We start from the raw sequence: 19,491 nt of genomic DNA, 5'->3' as shown, positions 1-19,491 counted from the left end.
CTTGCTTGTATGGAAGCAATACTGGGTGGGGTCAGGCAACACATTGGCATTTATGGTAGACAAGTGGAGCTAACCGACTCCTCTCTCTTCTTCTCTTTTTCTCTCTTTTTTATTTTTTCAGCTTTCTCTCTTTCTTTTTTTTTCAGCAAGGCAGAGTTGACATCATTTCTTTTGTTTTTAACCAAGATGTCCTTTGGTGTGTATGGAACTTGTGGTGAGACTCACCATCCTCCCCCACATTTGGACTTTTGTGTGAAAGTCAAGTGTGCAGAGTCGAGGTCTCCTCTTGAATGTGTTCCATCACCAAAGAGCATCATGGTGTATAGTTGATGCAGCTCCCATGTTTTTAGGCATCGTATATCCCCTGTTCTTCTTGATCTTAACCTGAAATGGTTAGCAACCAAGAATACCTGAAGGTGCATACTATCCTGATAGCATGTTCTTGCTTTTATTGAAGAGGAAGTTGTTTTTTTATGATAATCTGGGCTATCTCCTAGCAGTGCTTTGTTTATGGTCACAAGCTTGATCGTAGGAACTTCATCCTACAGCTATCAGTGGTGGTGTAGTTCCCAGCTTCACCACCAAGCATTTTAATGTTGTTGTTCAAGCTGCAAGGTTAGTGCCATAGTGCAACTACAAGATTTGTAAAATTTATGGTAAACGAAAGCATCCACAACCATCCTCATAAAAAGTTTGAAAATGGGGATCGAGAGATGGTTGGGATCCTCATAGTAGCACGTGGTACTAAGCAAGGTGTCCATGGCACACAAGTTTTCGTTCTCAAGAGATATATTGTGTAGGATCAATGTTGAATCTCGACCACTATCGAGAACAACATTTTGATGGCCAAAGGGACATGGCTTAAGTTTGAGCGAGGGTGATGACAGACGTTCTATTTCATAGGGATGAGAAGAAAGCCCATGTAAAACAAACAGGGATATGAACTTCACCACCTCGAACGAGTCATGGTTGGGATGATGCTTCGCCATTGGGATTTCTAGGCGAGAGATAGGAGTGGTGGAAGCAGTTTTCCCAAATTTTTCATTAAGGCTCCCATGGGAAGGTTGTCCTTGAAAAATCTTTTCAAAAGGGTAGCCCAAGAGAAGATCAAAATCGAGGATAGCAAAGATGTGGAAATCTAAGTGGACCTCGGTTTTGTCTATTACGATTGGCACGCCCCTGGCAATCCCACGACACTCAAAGATGAGTCCTGACTGACTTTTGAAGAGTTTAGCGGTCGAGACTAGCGGCATGTTGCTCCAAAGAGTTTCCGCAAGGAATTCTGACATGATACTAGTCCTGACTATGGGGTTGTGAAGGGCTTCTACGACAGTTCCCCTTAACGAACAAGGCATGGTCGTGGAAGGTAAAAGAATCCAAATTGCTTTGGAAGAACATTTCACTTCCATTAACCATTCTTTCAACGGTTCTACCTTGGGGGAAGCTTCCTTAGAAGGAAGTGTTGTGTGCTTTTCGTGCCAAGAGTGATTCGAGGTATTGCCATAATCCTCAAATTCGATAGGGAACTCCGAAGGATGAATTACTCTTTGATTCGATGTTCGTGGTTCATGTGAGGGCTCATGAGTTGAATCTAAGGATGCTACAGGTTTGGATTTGGCTAATGAGAGCTCCTCAAAGCTTGACATGGCTTTCTCCTAGAGGGGTTTGGTTCTTATGATGGAGGAAGTGTGTCTTTCTAGGAAGTTTTCAAGAAATTTCACTTGTTCCATCATAGGTTTGTGTGTAAAACATCCTCCGGTAGTCACGTCTAGGCATAGATCAGCCTCTATGTCAAGACCCGAATAAAAGAGACATAGCAACATGCCGTCGGGTAAAGACAAGTCTAGGCCAGAGTGCATTAAAACTAATAACCTGGCCTAGGATACACCTATGGATTCCTTCTCGTACTGCTCAAAGTCGAAGATCTCCCTTGGTAGAGAGACGATATGAGACATAGGGAAGAATGCAAGATAAAACTTGTCTTTAAGTTCATCCCAGTCCCCATTCATACTGTCTATGGCTTGAGTGTACCATTGCTTCACCTACTTTGTGAGAGAAAAGGAAAATAATTTCCACTTAAGAGTTTCTTGTGTCATGTCAGATATGCTCAGGCATGAACACATTTCCTCAAACTCTTGCAGGTGATTGCAAGGGTTTTCATTATCACGCTAGGAGAAGGGTTGTGCTCGAACCATGGCTATCAAGCTAGGGTGGAGTTCATAGCCAGATGAAATTGGTTTTGAAAGTGGTGGCTTAGAGAACTCACCCATTGAAGCAGAAAGGTTTTGAAGTGGTGCTGGCTTCATGATGAAAAAGGCAACAGAAATATTTTGTTTTTTATAAAAAGAAAAGATAAAGATACAAGGATGAACTAGGTTTGAAGAAAGTACAGCAACCATTCCTCGGTAACGACACCAAAAATGCTTGTTGGTATTTCTTAACGCAAACAGAAATAATCCACAAGCGCATGGAATTACTGTTGTAACACTTCACCTAGAAGTATTAAGAGTATCATATTTTCCACAGGGAACAGAGGTACTCTTCTAGCTAGTTTGTCCAAGGACAACACAAGGATAGAGTTGGTGAGGGTAGAGATGGATTCTTATGGTTATAGGGTCCAAGGACAGATAAACTCCACTTCTACTTGCTTACTTTGGGCACCGGATCACACCTGGTCTGCCAAGCGAGGCCAGCCTATAGCTCTACGCCAAACCTGAACGTGGAGGATTACAAGGGACGGATAGGGCTATCACCACCTGCCGCCTACCCCTCAACCATGGGGCATGGGGCAAACAAAGGTAGCCCCTAGCCTAGACACCACGTCTACGCTATCGACTACTACTCTAGCGTCATATAGGGTTATCCATCTCTATCCAGAGCCCTCTACTAGAGTATCCGCTACAAGAACGGACAATGAACCCACAAGCAAATAAGAGTAAAACTTAGCTATTCAAAAAGAGTTATAACCATAAGAACCATGAACACTTACTTAGCAAAGATTCATCAAGGTATAGCACAGGTGTTCGTTGAGGTACAAGGTTGGGGAGATTACCGACATGTCTAGCACTTCCCCGTACTCTCCCTAACATCTCTCCCTACTATTCAACTCTAGGTAGCTATGGCCTAAGCCTTGGAGTGAAGCTCAAATGTGATGTTGCTCTTGCTTGATGTGTTCTTCTTGAGTGAGGAGGGGAGGCCTCCTTTTATAGGTGGAGAGGAGGGGAGTATTCCTACAATATTCCTTTGACCCCCTCATAAACATGAGCAAACCACCCTCTACGCATTAATGTTACCGACCAAACCACCGCAACCGACCATAGGGAGGTGATAAAGAGGCGGCCCGCAAAAGCTGAGGCCAAATAGGCCTAGTAGGGGTGTGGCCACACCAGGGGTCCGTTCAACCTAAACAAAGTCCAAATGCACTCAATTTTGGTGGGTGACCTCTTGTGGGATTCTTGATTGGGCCTATGAAGTTTGACATGGATTGGAGGTGGTTTGCTTGGGTCATGGGCTTGTTCTCCACATGGCAGGGCCCTGATTTGTCTGGTAAGTGGGCCTGCTCCCCCTTGGGCTCAAGTCAGGTGTGTGTTTTGTTGTGTTTCTTGTATACTTTAGGCTCATTATCTGTGTTATTCCAACATGTCCTCCTGCAAATGATGAATCACAAAAACTTGTTAGTTATAAGCCCTAATTCTAAGTTTGGTGTTCATATGACTTCATTTTATGTAATATTTGGCAGTAAGAAATGGGAGTTAAGGACCGCCAGCATTCCTCAACCACCCAAGATGGTGTGGTAGACACTTCAAAGTTCACATATATAGGTGAGGCTTGGAATAACTTATATGCAGGCATCATACCATTTGAGGAGATGTTCCACCCTAGTCCTTAACCTTTACTCATGGATGAGCAAAGGGCTAAGTGTGGGGGAGCTTGTTGGTGGTCCTTAACTCCTAAAATCAACCGCCAAATCTTGCATAAAACCTACTTATATAAACACCAAACTTAACATTAGGGTTTATAACTAACAAATTCCACAAGTTTTGGTGATTGCTTATATGGAGGAGGACATATGTGCAAATGCACATAAAGGGCTAAGAACACACATTGAATATTAAAGAAAATCTTGGAAAATGAAAGAGGCCCACTTACCAGACAAATCTAGGCCTAAACACATGGATTCATGAGCCCATAACTGAAGCAAAACTATCTCAACTCCACCATCCACCCAGATCCCAATTAAGAAGCTCACAAAGAAGCCACCCACCAAAGCGGAGCCTGAACGAGCCTAGAAAGTGGTCGGCCAGCCTATAGGGTCGAGCGACCCCCTACTGAGCCCAAATAGGCCCATCTTTTGCAGCGAGTCACTTACCACCTTGCTGACATCGGTTGTGGGGTGGATGGCTAGAATTGAATGCGCTAGATAGCGGTTCCTTTACTAATGGAGGGAATAAAGGGAATATTCCATGGATCATCCCCTCCTCCTCACCTATAAAAGAAGGCCATCCCCTCCTCATTTCATGACAACACACAAGGCCCCAAGGGGAAGAGCAAGAGCACCACTCCAAGGCAAAGGCCCTAGCTAGCTAGAACTTAGTAATAGGGAGAGATGTGAGGGAGAGTTCGGGGAAATGCTGGGTTTGTTGGTAGACTCCCCAAGCTTGTCCCTTGACGAATGCTTTCTTCTCTAAGTGTCTGTGATTCATATGGTGGTGAGTCTCTTGGTTATATAAGCTTTATTCTTATTTGCTATGGGTTCGTCATCCATTCTTGTAGCAGATGCACTAGTAGAGGACTCATGATGAAAACAGATAATCCTATACGACACTAGAGTAGTAATCGATAGTGTAGACATGGTGTCTTGGCAAGAGGTTACCTTCATTTGCCTCATTCCCCACGGTTGAGGGGTAGGCGGCAGGTGGTGACAGCCCTGTCCATCCTTTGTAATCCCCCACGTTCAGGTTTGGCGTAGAGCTATAGGCCGACATCACTTGGCAGACCAAGTGCGATCCGGTGCCTGAAGTAAGCAAGTAAAAGTAAAGTTTATCTTTCCATATACCCTAAAGCCATAGGAATCCATCTCTACCCCTGCCAACTTTATCCTTGTGTTGTCCTTGGACGAACCAGCTAGAAGGGTACACACGTTCCCTGTGGATTCGATACCCTTGAATACTCTCGGGTGAAAGCTACAGCGGTATCCGTACGCTTGCGGATTTATTCATGACGTAAGAAATACCAACAGCAGCCTATAAATCCATATTCCACTTCTTGATGGCCCAATGTGCTCTGAATTCCAACTCCACAGGCAGGTGGCAAGTCTTTTCATATACAAGTTGGTACGATGACAATTAAAGAAGGTATAAACCAAGCAAATAAAATTTTCACTTGCTCATAACTAACAATAATAATGCTATACAACATAACCATCAGTTTGAGTTAAGCAACAACAAATACCTCAATCTCAAATGGCATGCATGATAAACAACCCCATATCCACCCTACATGTGCAAGTGTATCATTTTAATCCTTATTTTCCGAGAATCTAAAACCAGCTTTGATACCAACTGTAACACCCCAGGCGCCACAAAAGCCCAAGATGTTACTAACGTCCCTAACCACATGCCAGAGCGTGAAAACTCGGCCTCAAAACCCCACCATCAAAGTAAAACACGAAAGCAACAGTAAGAACAAATCTATGCTTAAGAATGGTTCCACCTCAAACATTTTTATTAAACCACCAAGGGTCACCATGACTAATAAACTAAGATTATTACATCAAGCCAAAAGCATCATTATTAACTCTAAGTGTGGGTGAAACAATGAAGATGTGCTACTAATCCCCTCCCTTCAAGCAAATCATCGAAACCAAGCACCTGGAAAGATAAGACGGGTGAGAATAAATCTCAGCAAGCAAACTGCCTGAACATGTCATTCAAACTACAAGTTAGTTAGACATCGATTTAATATGGAAGATAACAGCATAAGAAAACAATAGTTAATACTCAAGTTATTTATCCAATGAGATTTCCATAAGGAAGTAAATGACATTATGTAAGATATCCAATAAAATTTTCATAAAGAAGTAGAGGGCAAGATATACAATAAATAAACCACCTCCACATATGAATGAAACAATACTCATAAAAAACAATACTCATCATATCCACCATCAAGCCAACATAAAACTTCAATACAAATAAACCTCAAAGAGTGCAAATGCAATGCATATGCATGTCCACTGCCTCCATACCCAGCAAGGTATGAAGCTGCATCGTACCCCTCCTTGGGTAATGTACGATGCTGTACCGGTACGGTAGCGGCCAGCAAGCGGCGACATAATCCACAAGAGCACTCTGGAATAGTCATATAACTTTCTCACCGACCTGACTCAAGAGCACTCTGGAAATAGTTATATGCCTTTCTAACCGACCTGGCTCGATGCATATGCTCATAACAAGAATGCACATGATGCAATGATATGATGCAACCGCAAGAGTATTACCACATACGCCATATACATCCACAATCATAAACATCCCACTTACTTCATGAAGAAAGACAAATACTTACCACATATGTCATATGTCTCCACAACCATAAAACATATCACTTACCTTCCGATGATAGACAAATGAGATTCAACAATTATAATCATAACATACATTACTTTAAAGGATAAGTTAATTCATAATAGGTATATCATCTTGGTTCAATTAATGTTATGACAATGTGTAGGTAGAATAAACAAGTCAAGTTGTAGCAACCACCGCTACGTTTACTTGCCTGGAAACGATGATGTGACAACGTGAGCTAAGAACGATCCGAAGGCACACCACCTGTTCAAACATCATTACCTCAGAAAAATAGACTCATACAAACATATAGAAATAACGCATAAAGCATTCATACGGCATGCCCAATCGTTTTCTCCAAAACAGCAACCAAACGCTTAATTGACAACAGCAACCTACCTTCACATTTTCACTAAGGATAAACTACTCATACAAAAATTATGAAACTATGTCAGAATATACAAAGCAACATGATCTACAACTTTCATATTATAACTTTAGGAGTTTCAAGAACCTAAGATGCCCAAAACAAGACTACAAACTAACTGAACTTTTCTGATGACAGAACAACAGCAGGCCACAAAAACATACATAACTGGAGATGTACTGATCCAACATTTGTGATATTTAACAATATGGAAAGATTATTAAATTACCTACAACTTTCATGTAGATCATTTCTCGAGATTATGGACTTAACATAACAAAAAACTGAATTCATCTAATAGTGTCCAGATTTCTGACAGAACAAATGCATCATCAAACAACGACCATATCTCCTAAACCACAGGTGCTATAAAGGTGATCTTTACGCCAAAAGAAAGATACTCAAGTATACTACTTAATATAATTTTTCTATGATTTTTGGATACATAAAAACAGCCCTAAACAGCACCAAGCCCATGACTGCACAATCTGAAAAACTGCAGTTCCCAATTTCGAGATTAGAACTAGCTCCTATTAATCAAACGAATTCACCAAGCTCTAGCATAGATTTCACATCAAAACAGTGGGCTAAAGTGAGGTCTTACCCCAAACAGCGATAATGATGAAGATCTGCAACGATTGAACTCCCGGTTCCCCTTCTCCCTAGAATTGATCTCCGTAGATACACGTCTCGTCGACTTAATCTACGCATCGATGGCATCTCCATCAAGAACAGCGAGGGAAAGAAAAAGATTGACAGCAAACCAAAGGTATGAGATAGATCCTAACCAGTTTTACAAATGTAAGAAGGGGCACCACTTGGACGATGACGGCGGTAATGGCGGCAAAACCATATTTTTTCTCTCCCTCCCATCTCATCTCTTTGCTATTCTTCTCCAATTTTTTTCTCTGGTGCATGAGAGAGGTGGGTGGCTGAAGGGACACCGGCATAGAAAAGGGGGAAAACCATCGGTACTGTAGCCAGACGGCGATACAGTAACCATGTGTTACTGTTCACGTTTTTTTTTTCCAACCTTGCATCTTGCGATAGCTATATATTGATGATCCGAACTCCGAACAACGCATATGAGTAGTGAAACAGAAAGCATTCGACAAGCCCTACGCATCTATGATATTTGATCGTCCATCCAAGCTACGTATAAAAAAATTATTTTTTGCCACTCATTAAAACTCCTATTGAACCCTTTGCCACTTTACGGTTTCTAACACACAAAACGTATTCTGGGTATTACACTCTCTCCCTCTACACTTGTACTTTTACCTTTTTAGTAGTATTTGGAGCTAGGCAAAGCTTTGTGGAGAGCTTGAACACCTTGGAGAATCTTGGTATGAGCAATATGAAGAATTCCTCTTTGTTCTTGCTCTCATTTTATCAAAGTAGTTATGCTATAAAACTAGAGCTAAGTTCTTTTATTATTCATTTGACATATGAACCTTTATGCTTAATCATTCATACAACATATATGTTTAGACTAAGACCTAAGTTGAGGTGGCGGTTTGTTGTGCCTTCGGGTAAGCCCAAGTTCTATGCTTGTCGATCCGTAGGGTCGGAGTCCCAGGGGAATTTGGGTAGTTTCTTTGTACACGGGCATGGTGCTCATGTACATGGGAACCTTCGGATATGACGGTGCTCCACGGTTGAGGGGTAGGCGGCAGGTGGTGACAGCCCTGTCTATCCCTTCTAATCCCCCACGTTCGGGTATAGTGTAGGAGTTCGTAAATGCCTCTCGCGCTTGATGGCAGACCAGTGCTCGGATCTCTCCCCATCCATCTGTATGCTTAGAGCTAAGTCTTAATCATGTATTTGTATGATCATCTGCTAATCTTAGCATAACAACTTCAGATACGTCTACTCCTGATTAGGTTTATTTCTTTTATTCTTTATTCTTTCTTTTCTTTTTATCCTTGAGATTGGCTTGTGTGTGTCACACTATCCCAATTTTTATCCTGGTTTACCCTGTTATTAACATTGGTTTGTTAGACAAGCATGTCATCTTGTTCATGTCCCTACTAGAGATTTTTACACCATGCCTTCCTTTGGGAAAATATAAATTAACGATACCCTGAATTCTTTCGGGTGAAATGGTACAACGGTATATCTGTGCGCTTGCGGATTATTTCTATATGCGTTAAGAAATACCAACAAGCATTTCTAGTGCCGTTGCCAGGGAAGGCACTGGTTAAAATAATCTATTAGGACATGTTCATGATAAAATGACTGTATAGTAGCCATTGCTCATGCAGGCTAACTCTGCTTGTTTTCTCTTGTTGTGGGTGAAAACAGGATAGTGCATGACCGGTTTCGCCTTGCCAACAAACTTCATCGAGAATCCGAAGTCACTCCTAAGGAAGACCAGACGCCGTCTCGTCCTTCCTTCCATCACTCTACCGACAAACGAACTCGTCAACCCAGCACCATCTACATCAAACACCATGGCCCAGAGGACGCTCTGCGAGTACTCCATCCCCGTTGAGCCCACCATCAACATGGGTGATGCAAACTTTGAGCTCAAGGCTAGCCTCATCATGATGGTGCAAGCAAATCCATTTTGTGGATTTCCTAGTAAGGACACCAACACGCATCTCCAAAACTTCCTGGAGCTGTGCGACACCGTCATGATGAAGGATGTCGCACCGGAGATCATAAGACTCCGTCTGTTTTCGTTTTTCTTCCTGGTTAAAGCAAAGCAGTGGTTCTACAAGGACTAGGAAGCTGTTTGACACATGGGCCAAGTGCTCCATGGTGTTCCTTGCAAAGTTCTTCCCGATGGGTAAAACCAATGCCCTTCATGGAAGAATTTCAAACTTCCACCAAAATACACATGAATCCATCCCCGAAGCATGGGAGAGGCTACAAGAATACATCCTCGCCTACCCACACCACGGGATGGAGAACTGGCTCATCCTCTAGAACTTCTATAATGGGTTAACACCCATATCAAGAGCCCATGTTGATGCTGTTGCCAGAGGAGCCTTCCTCTTGCTAACAATAATGGAGCTACGGCTCTGATAGAAAAGATGGTCTCCAACCAGGGTTGGAGCGAAGAAAGGCTCCAGGCCTATCAGAAAGGCATGCATACCGTGAAGGAGATGGATATGCTAGCCGCTAAACTAGACCTCCTCATGAAGCGCCTGGATGAGCATGCCACCGAGAAAGAAGCAAATTTTGGCACTGTCCAAGCACTAGACTCGCATATGACATGCGAAGTCTGTGGCAATGCCGGACACTCGGGGAACGACTGCCCCAAAACCCGTGAAGATGCATTCTACATGAACAATGGGTTCCATCCGCAAGGAGGCCAGGGGTGGAACAACCAATCATGGCCAAAGTACCAAGGAGGTAATTTGAATTTCAATTCCTACTTTTCAAATCAACCCTCCTTAAAATATTTAGTTCTAGGTCAAGCAAAGATAAATTTAAACCTAACAAAGAAACTTGTTGCTAATGACAAAATGCTAGAAAATATCAACACAAAAATAGAAGGTTTGACTTCCTCTATTAAAAATCAACTGAGCTTTAATAAAATGATCAAAACACAATTAGCTCAGATAGCTGCTGCTATTCCTGTTAATAATTCTGGCAAGTCCACTCATGATCCACCAAACCCTAACCATGCAGGAAAAGCAAAAAAGCACCAGGAATTTGAATCTTTGGCACAAAATAAAGAACAAGAGGAGGAAATGGCCCCGTAAGACTTCACTGACATGAACTTTTTGCCATTTCCCACACACACACGGAAGCCGACCATGGATCTTCATTGAGATGATCCAAAAGATACATGTAAGCATTCCTTTATGGTTGTCTAGCATGTACCTATTGATACAAAAGTGGATCTGCAAACACAAAGGGCTAATACCCGAATCGATATCCAAGGCGTGCCAGTCGATTTGACCTGTTAATCGACAAGGATGAAGATACGAGCACTTTGGTCCTGACAATAGCGGTACGCTCAGAAGTCACAGCCAAGAGGTACTCACGCGGAACTCGAGGATCGCCGAAGGTCGCACTGAAGCGATGCAGCTCGCCGAATCAATGAGAACTCGTAAAAAGAAAATAATGCAAATTGACGAAGTCGCCGAAAAGTAAGTAGATGCAAATGGGAGTAAAAATTGGTTTTGATATTGATTGATATCTTTATTACAGTGCCCTTCACTCCATATTTATACCCTGATCTAAAGAGACACAACCAAACACAACTAGGACACCAGGCCCATATCTAAGGAAACACGTGACTCTTACATGAATCATACTCTAACAAATATAGAAAAGGAAATCAACTCCTATCTATTTCCCTGTCCGCCTCAATTACGATGGAAATCTCACCGTCCTCCTTCCCATCGGCATACTCCTTATTTCATCGGTAGTAGTCCTCAAATCTTCCTTCATCGGCATACTCCCTGTTTCATCGGCAGTAGTCTTCAAGCCTCCCTTCATCGGCATCGACAATGATACCTTCAACCTCATTGGCAACGCCCGAGTCTAAATCAACCTCTCCATCGACCATCACCAGCTATCGGCAACCATCTTTACAAGCTGGCTTTTAGCGGCTATCAAAGTATACAGTAACTTTCCTCTTGCCGATTAGTCCACTCCGATCATTTTGACACGTGCAAAAAACGGTGTCAACACATGCCCCCCAATTTCGTAGTATAAAACCATTAATGCTCCGAAATTTACTCCAGATTACTGCAACTCATCCTCCAAGCCAAAACCTGATCTGTTATCAAATCCAATCAAATCTAATCCTAATTCATGCACTTCAGTAAATATCGCACAATCGCCAACCACTCTTGCCATGATTATGATTAAGATACCAAAACAATAACCCATCAGCAAGATCTTAACATGATAATGCTGTCATTTTCAGAATTAAAATATCCTGTACCGATATCTCTTCCAAGTCATGATTACTTGCCATCAATCCATCTGTACAATCCCCTGATTATCGTGCAAACAGTTACCATATCCATCTGAACCACTTCGACCTACATGCGCGCGGCATAGAGATAAGTCCAAAATACCCCTACTCCAAGCGGCTTATAAATAGATTCCTCCGAAACACTCGTCTTCTACCCTCAGACTCCAATCTTTGACATTTTCTCTTTCTGGTGGTGACTCCGACGAACCACTGCACGACTTCAACCAACAAGAACCCTTCTCCAGCGTTACCTCAAGTCTCCGGCTCATGCCCTCATCTTCCTTAAGATAATGGCAATCAACTTCAACGTCCCCGCGGTTCGCTTTACTTCCATTACCTTTTACTTTGATTCCCCTAGTTTTTGCAAATCTATACAGTTGGTGATTTTTCCTTTCTTTTGTTCTCCGGATCCTTTAAACTTAGGAACTGCGCAACAAATTAGTTATTCCAACCGATCAGCCGCATGTCCAATGCCTAGGACCAATGGGCAACCCAGATCCAACCGATCTGATCAATGCAGAGGTTAACAGAATCCCCTTTAGAGCCCAACATTTCTCTCTGAATTTATGGAAAGATACATTCCGATCTTGGCCCAAAACCACCAAAGGGTGGAAAGATTGGTACTTGAGGGTTAATAGATCGATGCAAGTATACTAGGCAGAACAGAAGTTGGACCAATGCATTAGGCTATCTATTGCCGATATGCAGAAGAATGAATCAATGATGATTGCAGCTGCTTACTTCTGGTCAGACACGACAAACACTTTTATGTTTGGACATGGCCCAGCTACTCCCACACTTGCCGATGTCCACATGCTCACTGGCTTGGATATTTCAACTGCCGATGAAGGCTCCATTTATGGTAGAAAATCTAAATATAGGGTGAATACCCGCAACATCGGCGGTTGGACTGGATACATTCAAGAATACCAGAAGACTAGGACACCTAACCAGAGGGAACATGCCACATTCTTGAATATGTGGTTAGAAAAATTTATCTTCTGTGGTCGATCAGTAGGACCAACCAACGCCTTCCTCCCCGCAGCTAAACTTTTGGCTAATGGTGTAAGGTTTCCTCTTGGCCGATACCTTCTGAGCTCCACTTATCATCTTCTTCATCAAGTGTCTCAGAAACTTCTGCTTGGCGAACCCATCGGCAACCTAGGAGGCCCATGGTGGTTTATCAACATGTGGCTGAATGCCCATATGCACAAACGTTTGCAATGGGACTTTTTTGCCCAACAATTCCCACGAGAAATTGCTGAAGACCATGTGCTTGGGGATGATGAATCGGCAACACGTTCACCCCTCAATTTTGGTGAAGCCATAATTGTCCTTCCTGGAACAGAGGCCAATGAAGACCAGATCGGCAGATTCTTCCAAAACTTCTACAATGGCCTTTCTCGTGATCATAGAGCCTAGGTACCTTATATTGACGAGGAAAACAGATTTCCCCGTCTTTTTAACTTTGCCGATGACACCCTGAATCAGGATAAGGAACTCATGATGGCCATCATTACTCCCAGGGCAATTCCAGTAAATACATTTGGTAGCGGGAAAAACACCAACATTTCGTATGAATTTTACAACCCATCGGCAGTATCCCGTCAATTGGCTTTTGGGCAACTGCCAATCAAACTTTGCTTTGCCGATGTGATCAAACCCAAGGAAACAATCACCTGTGGAACAGATTGGAACAAGGTAGTACAACTCTCCCCCGATGCCGATACCATAGATGTTGATATATCCACCTGGACGCCAGTATCCTTCATCACCGAGTCATACAAGCAATGGTGGCGAGAGTGGAAGGAACAACTGTTTGCAACATCTGTTCACACATATCGGCACATGATCGACCCTGAATACGCCATTCCCGATGACGCAGTAAGTTCCTTTTAGCTCCCTTCTGCTTTTTCCTTTCATATATCGGTAACTAACTCTCTCGTGACAGGTTAACAACCCAGCACCAACTATGAGCAAAAGTGGGAAACCCTTCGATCTTTGACCTGTTTCCCCGATATCACCGATCGGCTACAACGCTCCCACCTTAGCCGCTTTGACTCACCAGAAGATCCGTACCAAGACCATCACCTCCAAGTCCAAATTGGCCACAGCCAAGGCCACTCCATCGGCTGCTGCTACAACCTTGGTCAAGGCATTCAAGGTAACAACCTTGTTTATTTCTACTCATGCCGATCACAAACTATATTAACATTAATCACCAGGGGGTAAAAGCTGCTGCTGGATCATCATCGGCAATTCCTCCGATATCAAGCACCATTTCTTTTGATGAACCTTCAGAGGTATCTTCTTAACTTTACATTTTATCTGTTAAATATCATACCTTACACTTGTTTTGCAGCAACAATTGGGTACATCGGCAAGCATACCAGATGTCCAAGCTTCACAATCAACAAGTGTCGATGCCCTCCAGCCAATCGTTGCCGATGCCCAAGCAAAGCGCAAAGCTTTAACAGATGCTGAAGCACAGCCAAAACGACAAAGGTCCATGCTGATCCCTACATCTGCCCCAATGTCATCGGTCATCATACCTCAAGAGCCAACCACCGATGAAGTCACAGAGGATATCCCATCGGCAAGCTCAACCGATCCCCCACACGACATACTCTAGGTTGCTTCCTCTAGTCAAGCATAGGAAATTGCCTTGAAACAGGTAAACCGATTAACCTAGCTGATTTACAATACTCATACTTATCCTTAACTGACCTCCTTTCCTTTCCCTCAGGAACAAGACTCCCCAAACAGCCTATTCTCCTTCGCTATTGACGTCTCTGACGATGATGGAGAGGAAACAAGTTCTTCCCTTGCACTGGGAACAATATCGGCAGAAACTAAGTCTAGTTTGGAAGCTCTCCTGAACTTGCTACAGCAGGATACCGCCCAACTGGTAGATGACTCGGACCCCACAAAGGCAATTTTCAAAACAATCCGTGGTCAGGTCCCTGCCGATGTTGAAGAAGTACTCTTCCCAGCAGCCCATTTAGAAAGTCGCCAACTACAATATCAACGGGCTGCTCAACGTATTGCCGATAGAGCAGCTCAGGCTCAACTCAAAGAAGAGATGCTACAACTGAAACAAATTGCCGATGAGAAGCACAAGGGCATCAGCAACTTGCAGACTTCGGGTGCTGAACTTAAGCAGAAAATCTTGGATTTATCGGCAAGGAAGATGGCTCTATTGATTGAATTGAAGGAAGTCGATGCAGCCTTAACTCATGCTCAACAAGAAGAAAGCCAGCTACCCAATGCCATCAAAGCCCTTCAGCAAGAAAGAGATATCCACGCTCGCAAAGCTTTGGCCATGAAGAAAAAACTCAAGCCTGTGGAGGGTACTGCCGATGACGATATCAAAGAAATGGAGGAAGCCGAGCAGATTCGCCTGCGTGTGATATTAGCTATCCAATCCTTGTTGAACTTGTAATCTTGTTTATTGTATCGGCACTTTATGAGACATCGACATCCTTGCATAATTCTAGCCGATAGGACTATTATCGGCACTTATACTTTTATGCATCCATCCAAATACTAGGGTAATATTTCTTTAAATATTTTCCATTTAATGCTCTAGGAAACACAACCCCTTCGAGGGTTTCTAGAATATATGTGTTACCAGGAACAGACTGATTTATCCGATATGGACCTTCCCAATTAGGAGACCACTTTCCAAACTTTGAACTTTTAGTCCCAATCGGTAAAATCAATTTCCAGACCAGATCTCCATCGGCAAATTCCTTTACCTTCACCTTCTTGTCATACCATCTGGCTACTCTTTTCTTATTTTCTTCGATGCTAACTAAAGCCCTTAACCGATGACCCGCCACATCTTCCAACTCATCCTTCATAAGAGTATTATAATCATTGGCTGTCAGCTGATCTTGAGAACGTATTCGCCTAGAGCCAACTTTAATTTCCCAAGGCAATACTGCATCGTGTCCATATACTAACTGATAAGGCGTTACTTTGGTTGCACCATGACATGACATCCGATATGACCACAAGGCTTCATTTAATACTGTATGCCACCTCCTAGGATTTTCTTCAATTTTGCGCTTAATGAGTTTGATGATCCCTTTGTTAGAAGCCTCAACTTGACCATTAGCTTGAGCATAATATGGAGAAGAATTTAAAACTTTAATTCCCATACCTACAGCAAACTCATCAAATTCTCCTAATGTAAACATAGTGCCCTGATCGGTAGTGATAGTCTGAGGAATACCAAATCGGTAAACAATATGTTCTTTCACAAAATCAATCATATTAACCGATGTCACCTTTTTCAAAGGAATTGCCTCAACCCATTTTGTGAAATAATCAGTAGCAACCAGAATAAATTTATGTCCCTTACTCGATGGCGGATAAATCTGACCAATGAGATCAATAGCCCATCCCCGGAACGGCCACGGTTTGATTATAGGGTTCATAGCCGATGCAGGCGCTCTTTGAATATTACCAAACTTTTGACATCCCTGACATCCTTTAAAATATTTAAAACAATCTTCAAGAATAGTCGGCCAATAGTATCCATTCCTTCTGATCATCCACTTCATCTTGAAAGCCGATTGATGCGCACCACACACTCCTTCATGAATTTCACCCATCAAAGTTCTTGATTCATCACTGCCAACACATCTGAGTAAAACTCCATCTATAGTTCGATAATATAATTCATCATCGAGGAGCACATACTTGGTAGCTTGGAACCTTATACGTCTTTCAACCTTTTTATATGGATCCTTTAAATAATTGACAATCTCCTTTCTCCAGTCATCGGTATCAACTGCCGATGTTAGCACTTCCTGAATAAGTTGATACCCTGAAGCATGCTGAGGTAGTCGATTAGCTTCCTCATTATGCAATCGAGAGATATGTTCAAGACAAAAATCTTTAAATCCTTTCAACAATTGCAAACATTTTTCATAATACAAAATCAAAGCTTCACTTCGGCATTCATAAAGTCCAGCCAATTGATTTATAACTAGCATAGAATCACCAAAGATTTCAACAGCATCGGCACGTATCTCCTTCAGTAATTCTAACCCTTTTACCAAGGCTTGGTATTCAGCCTGATTGTTCGTCGACGTGGCAACAATCGGCAATGAAAACTCATACTTCCTTCCTTGAGGTGAAATCAACACAATGCCGATACCTGCTCCTTCACCACATGTGGACCCATCGAAGAAAAGTGTCCAGGGAGCAACCTCCAGAGAGTCCACTGTATCACAATGCTGAGTGACAAAATCAGCCATCACTTGCCCTTTAACTGCCTTAGTTGATTCGTAACGTAGTTCAAATTCTGATAATGCTAAAATCCACTTGACGATTCTACCACTTAATATCGGCATCGACAACATATACTTGACTACATCGTCTTTGCATATGACCGTACATTCGGCAGATAACAAATAATGCCTTAATTTGACACACGAAAAGTATAAACATAGACACAACTTTTTGATGGCCGAATACCTCGTCTCAGCATCCACTAATCTTCTGCTCAAATAATAAATAACACGTTCTTTCCCTTCAAATTCTTGAATAAGAGCTGAACCGATAACTGTATCATCAGTTGATAAATATAACCTGAAAGGCTTCCCGTGTTGAGGTGGAACTAGCACTGGAGGATTTGTCAAATATTTCTTAATTTCATCGAGGGCTAACTGCTGCTCAGCTCCCCATACAAATTCCTGATCGGCTTTCAATTTAAGTAATGGACTGAAAGCCTTGATCTTACCCGACAGATTAGATATGAATCTTCTAATGAAATTAATCTTACCGATCAATGATTGCAATTCAGTCTTATTGGCAGGAGCAACCACCTTGCTAATTGCATCAATAGACTTCCTACTGATTTCGATGCCCCGCTGATGCACCATAAAACCCAAGAATTGACCTGCCGATACACCAAATGCACATTTATTAGGATTCATCTTCAATCCATGCTTCCTCGTGCACTCTAGTATCTTTCGTAGATCGGCTAGATGTTTTGTGATATCTCCAGACTTAATCACCACATCATCAATGTAGATCTCCACCAATGTGCCGATGTATTCATGAAAAATAAAGTTCATAGCTCTTTGATAAGTAGCACCGGCATTTTTCAAGCCAAACGTCATGACTACCCACTCAAACAACCCTACATGACCTGGACATCTGAAAGCAGTCTTGGGAATATCTTCTTCAGCCATGAATATTTGATTGTAGCCTGCATTACCATCCATAAAGCTGATAATTTGATGTCCGGCTGCAGCATCAATCAATAAATCAGCAATCGGCATTAGATAGCCATCCATCGGTGTGGCTTTGTTGAGATTCCTGAAATCAATACAAACACGAAGTTTTCCATTTTTCTTATACACAGGAACCACACTAGAGATCCACTCTGCATATCGACACTGCCGAATAAACTTTGCCTCAATTAATTTAGTTATTTCGGCCTTAATATCAGGAAGTATATTAGGGTTGCATCGGCGCGCTGGCTGCTGATGTGGCCGAAATCCAGATTTGATAGGTAACCGATGTTCAACTACCGATCGGTCTAATCCAGGCATCTCAGTATAATCCCAAGCAAAACAATCTTTATACTCTTTTAACACATCAATTATTTGCTGCTTACACTTGGAATCTAACTTAGCACTAATAAAAGTAGGTCTTGGCCTATCGCCATCACCGATATCTACTTCTACTAAATCATCTGCCGATGTGAACCCTTGACCTAATTTTCCATCATCGGCAAACCTATCCATTAAAACTCTTCTTCAGAACCGACTGCTTGGATCGGTGGAATTTCATAATCAGCAACTCTAAGGAACTCTTTTTCCCAAGCTTCTCCTGATATGCATTTAGTTCGCTCATAAGTATCTGACTCTACCGATGCGATGATATAAGAAGAATCACCAGGGACAACCTCAATCTTATCCCCAATCCACTGTACGAGGCATTGATGCATTGTAGAAGGAACACAACAATTAGCATGAATCCAATCCCTCCCTAGAAGCAGATTATATGCACCCTTGCCGTTAATAACAAAGAACGTCATCGGCAAGGTTTTGCTGCCGATGGTCAATTCAACACATACTGCCCCTTTAGCCGGTGACACATTGCCTTCAAAATCTTTCAGCATCATATCGGTTTTGGTCAAATCTTGATCTCCCTTACCAAGTTTCCGATACATCACATAAGGCATAATATTAATCGCAGCCCATCCATCAATAAGTACCTTAGACACAGGCTGCCCATCAACTCTGCCCTTCACAAACAAAGCCTTAAGATGCTGTCTCTCGTCATCGGTAGGTTTCTCAAAAACAGCCATCATTGGATCTAGTGTCAACTGAGCTACTTGATCAGAGAGAACAACTTCTTCCTCATTATCAGATAGTGCCAAAAATTCCATTGGCAACATGAATACCATATTAACATCTGCCGATGGACCCTTATTTTTGTGTTTTACCTGCCACTGCTGATGACCGGACCTCTCATTGGAGGAATTTTCCTCTTGGTATAAATCCTCCTGACGCTCACGTTGCATCCTCCTTCTC

The 19,491-nt window shown here is 42.4% G+C and overlaps 1 non-coding gene across 1 annotated transcript; it reads right to left on the bottom strand.

Moving 5' to 3' along the window:
• Nucleotides 1-9,798: 9,798 nt before the first annotated feature.
• Nucleotides 9,799-9,905, bottom strand: LOC136524939 (small nucleolar RNA R71). The gene has a single exon (XR_010776285.1). It is a non-coding gene; the product is annotated as a small nucleolar RNA R71 (small nucleolar RNA).
• Between the last annotated feature and the right edge of the window lie 9,586 nt (nt 9,906-19,491).

Source organism: Miscanthus floridulus, chromosome 18 (genome assembly GCF_019320115.1).
Source record: "Miscanthus floridulus cultivar M001 chromosome 18, ASM1932011v1, whole genome shotgun sequence".
NCBI classification, from domain to species: Eukaryota; Viridiplantae; Streptophyta; class Magnoliopsida; order Poales; family Poaceae; genus Miscanthus; species Miscanthus floridulus.
Note: the sequence above shows the minus strand (reverse complement) of the source record. Positions and strands in the feature narration are given on the sequence as shown.